Below are 5,089 nucleotides of genomic sequence, written 5' to 3' on the forward strand. Positions count from 1 at the left end.
TTAGTGTCGAGCAGAGACTTCATTGCCGACCGATGGGCCAACCTTCCCTCTCGTTCGGCGTTCTGCAAGGCCTCCTCATCCTTCAGGTTCTGACCAATACCCGACTCCTTATTTTTTATTTTCAAGTATTCTATAGCTCGGAGCTTCCTGGTGTTAGCCGAGTGGATCTTCGCTTTGAAGGAGGTGACCTGCTTATTAAGCCGAGCCAATTGGGTAGTCTGCTCGGCGCTCCTGCCCCTCTCTGCCTCAAGCTGCTCGGCGCTCTTATTCAAATCAGTTCTTAGTTGAGCCATCTCAGCGCTCATCTGCTTGCACCTGAGAAGCAAATGATTGGTCGCTCAGAGCACGAAGCTGCTAGACTTCATGCTCCAGATAAGCAAGCTTGTAGCACATGACTAGGCTTTTCACCAGTACTGTAAAGATGACAGCATTATATAAGCCAAGCGAACAACAAAGAAAAAGGAAAAGGTATACATACCCCAGTAGACATCTGGGTGTGGCTATTAGCCAATTCCCCCGGAGTTATAATCATCATGCGGGCTTGGGCATCATCCCATATATGTGCGAGCGGCCCTTGGATTCTTATTTGATGCTCGGGGGTGAGGGACACTAGGTCGTCTAGATGGCGGTACTCGTCAGTCGGCAAGTGTATAATTGTTGTTATTGATCTCTAGCCGCTCAGACCAGAAGGTTCAGAAGTTGCCCAATCCCGTGGGCTGTGAGGAGGAGATGGTTCGGATGCGAGACACCTCCACTGCTAGCAAAGGCGATGGCATGCATGCAAGCGACGACGCGCAAATCGTCCCTTGAGGTAGCACATACAACGAAAGTATCCGGTCGGAGGATAGGGATGTAGGGAGTTCCCTGATTCCCTGCTTGAGAGGCGGACGTGAAGTCTCACCTCATTCGGATGAGGGTCGAGAGACGGCCGTTGTCGCGGTCTGCAGGGGTGAAGTGGTAGTTCGGGAGGACTCATCTGCTCGGCGTATCTTGCGTTGTAGAAGAGGCTCATCGGAGGTGCCTAATTCAGAGGCAACCGCTATGGGGACCATGGACGCCCGAGTGGGCGGAAGGTCTGCCTTCACTGCTGTCGCGTCGCTTGTAGCTATCTGGCTTCCTCCAACTTCGCTCCCCAGTACTTGAGTTCCTTCCTCCTCGCCTAGCGGATCCTCAGTGGAGTCGACCAGCCATAAACCACGACTCTCCAATTCGGTTATGGCCGCAGCGTTGATGTCTGCGTCCGCAAGCTTACACTTACAGACCAATTGCGCTCGCAACATGATCCGAGCTGCACAAACGGAAGAAAAATCAGTTAGATTCAAAGGTTGGGGGAAAGAAATAACATACCTAGGCTGGACGGAGGGTTTGTGCGGATCGGGCTCAGGTCGAACACATAGAGGATGTCCTCCAGCAATAACTTATGGATGTGATACTTCTGACCGGCCAAGCTTGAAGCTGCGTGGAGGTAGTTCAATTGGCTCTTGTATTTCTTGAGATCCAAAGGGCTCGGCACTTTAATTGCCAGCTGGTCGGAAAGTCCGGCCGTTCGAGAAAGAGTACATAGAATAAGTAATCCTTCTAATGCTTGTTGGAGGACGACATCTTATAAAAGAAAATGAGACCCACTCGGGCTTAGAAGAGAAAAGTCCTCGACTCGGATAAATTATAATAATAGAAATAGTGGAAGAGGAGAGGAGTAAGGGGAATGTCATGCAGGTGGAATAAAATGATGACCCCGCACAGTAGTCGAAAGGAGTTCGACATTAATTGATGGAAAAAATATGAAAATATTTATAAACAGCAGAGAAGAAAGGGTGGATCGGGAACCGTAAACCGACGGTGAATTGGTTGTTGGAGTGTATACTGAAAGCCTAAGCTTTGTAAACATTCATTATGAATAAAGAATCACATTTGGTCAAATTGTCTACATTTAGTTGTAGTTGTTCAATTAATTTATACTGTAAATAACATAGTATGTGGTGCCACATGCAGAAGATGATGTTATCAGTACCTTATAAATTATAAACAGTAGCTCACGACCAAAATTGAAAGGAACAAACCATTAGAAGGTCGTAGTGTAATTAGGTATCAGTTTATCTTGACTGTATAATTATACTAGTACACTTAGAGTGTATTGAGTAGGACCATTTGAGGTCGTTTCTTTTATACTGACTTTATAAAGGAACAAAGACCTCAGTTATTATGGAAGTGTGTGCTCTTAATCCTAATATAATAACAAGCACATATATTTGATATTTATTTCTTTAATTTATCAATGGGTGAGATTTAGTTTGATGAATCAATAAGCCCGATAAGTTGGGAAATGATATCACTTATAGTGTGTGTTGTTGATTATAGAAGGAAACTGTGTCCTAGAGATACTAGGTTGATAATGTCCTCAAGAGGAGCTCATAAGGATTGTCATGTTAAACCCTGCAGGTGGACTTAGTCCGACATGACGATAAGGTTGAGTGGTACTACTCTTGGACTTAGATATTAATTAAATGAGTTGTCAGTAACTCACTTAATTAGTGGACATTCGATATCTTAAACACAGGGAGACTGACACACTCATAATAAGAAGGAGCCCAAAAATGTAATTTGGGATTGGTGCGGTAGTTCAATAATAGTTCTCTAGTGGAATGAATTATTATTGATAAAAATAAGTTGTGTGTTCGGGGCGAACACGGGATGCTTAATTTTATCGGGAGACCAAAACCAATTCCTCCTCTCGGTCCCTATCGTAGCTTCTTATATATAGAGTACTATACCCACCTATACCCACCAATAGGGGACCGACCAAGCTAGCTTGGGAACCAAGCTAGGGCCGGCCTAGGTATAAAATTGGGTGGCCGGCCCTAGCTTGAACCTAAGCTAGTGGGGGCCGGCCAAATTAATTTAAAAAGGGATTTTAATTTTAATTTTTATTATGTGGGAGATATAATTTATTAAAGAGAATTAAAATTAAAATATCTCTCTTGTAAAAGATCTACAAAAGATTAAAGAAAGAGATTAGATCTCTTTCCTTATTTGTAGATTGGTTAGATATTTTATTTTCTCTTTAAAAATTATTCACATGTTGTAAAATTAAAATTATAGAAATTTCCTTTTATCAACCATGAAGAGATTTTGAAGAGAAATTTTATTTTTTAAAATTTCCGGAAATAAATTAGGAAGTTTTAATTGTTGATTGAAACTTGTCCAATTTGATTTCATTGATGTGGTCGGCCATAAGATTTCAATTGGGGAAATTTTATTTTATTTTTCTCAATTAAATCATGTCAAGGAAATTGAGGAAATTTTATTGTAATTAAATTTCCTAATTTGCCTAGGCCAAGGAATATAAAAGAAGGGGTGAGGGTGCCTTCATGGGAGATAATCTCTATTATTTCTCTCCCTCTTTTGTTCCTTGGTGTGGCCGGCCATCCTCTCCCTCTCTTCCTCTTGTGGTGGCCGAACCTCTCTCTCTCCCTTGGAGCTCTTGTGGTGGCCGGATACTATTTGGAGAAGAAGAAGAAGAAGGAGAGAAAGCTAGCATCTCTTGGAGCTTGGTTAGTGTTTTGATTTTCTTCCTTGGTGAAGCTTCTTCTTTTGTGGCCGAACCTAGCTAGGAGGAGAAGAAGGTGGTTGGTGGTTTCTCATCTCGGAAGATCGTTGCCCACACAACGTCCGAGGTTAGAAGAGGAATATGATAGAAGATCAAGAGGTCTTTCTAGAAGGTATAACTAGTAGTTTTTCCTTTTTCCGCATCATACTAGTTATTTATGGAAATAATACCAAATACAAGAGGCTTACGTTCTAGTATTTCGAATATGTTTTTCGATGTTGTGTTCTTTTGTTTTATTTATCCTTGTGATTTGATTGTTCTTTTCGGTTAACCTAAAGTTATTTTAGGAAATTAAATATTAGTTTTCTATAAAAGGTTTTGTCTAGTCGGTGGTGGTTGCTCCCATATCCAAGAAGGCCATGTGCCTCGCCACGTCAGTACTGGGAACCAATTATGGAAATTAATATTTAATGGAATTAATAACTTAAGGTGATTTGGGTCGAACGTGTTAAGTTCCGCAGGAGACCCAAGTCAAAACCTAAAAGAACGAATAGATTAAGTTTTGGATCAAACGTGTTAAGTTCCGCAGGCGATCCAAAATTTAATTTAAAAGAACACATGGTAGCTAGGAAAAGGTTCAGACCTTTATACAAAATTTTTGTACAGTGGAACCTCTAGGTTTTCCGAGTACAACCAACATTGGTCCCTAAAGAAGCATACAAAACCCAGAGACGACTTGTTCGAGCGGTCAAAAGCCGAAGGAAGACCGATTTAATAATCAGAGGGAATTTCAAGGGCAGCTCTCAAGCTCTCAGCATCGCGTGGAGCGGTAGTGTGGGGCATGTGTCCTTCGGTCACCAGATAACATTTAATGAGCTTAATTAAAAAGGTATGGCTACGTGCTCGGCCATAACTATCAGGGATTTACACGGTCTTCAAGAAATTTGGATGACATCAGTCAAAATCGAGCTCGCCCAAAGATGCCTAAGGAAAAGGAAAACATGTGCCAAGTGGTGCTGCTCATCATCCCGATTGGTGCAAAGAACGGGTCACAGGGCTGAACCCAGCAACGGTAAAATGAAGCCAAGCGGCATCGGCTTGTAGGCCAATCAGCAATTAAAGACCAAGCACAATCTGATCGGTCACTGACACATATGGGTCAAACGGACCTTACAGTCAACGAAGACACATTTTGCTTATCCAGTCAATCGGACTTGCAAGCTCCTTCGACAAGACTTAAAGGGGAGACTTGTGATGCGGCGGTAAGCAGGAGCCCACCTGGAACGGGCCAACGGCCACGGTGGAGGTCAAAGTCAAAACGGTCAATGTCAGGGCTCAGATGCTCAATGGCGTCGCTCGAGAAGTGGCTACACCAGGCCGATCAGAGGAACCACTGTTTGGTCAGGTGTCTGGATGAACTAGTTGTTGGTTGCTACTCGAAAAATCTAATGGTTACACTGTACAAAAATTTTGTACAAAGGTTTGAACCTTTTCCTAGCTACCATGTATTCTTTTAAATTAAACTTGGATCGCCTGCGGAAC

Source organism: Zingiber officinale, chromosome 6A (assembly GCF_018446385.1).
Source record: "Zingiber officinale cultivar Zhangliang chromosome 6A, Zo_v1.1, whole genome shotgun sequence".
Taxonomy (NCBI): Eukaryota; Viridiplantae; Streptophyta; class Magnoliopsida; order Zingiberales; family Zingiberaceae; genus Zingiber; species Zingiber officinale.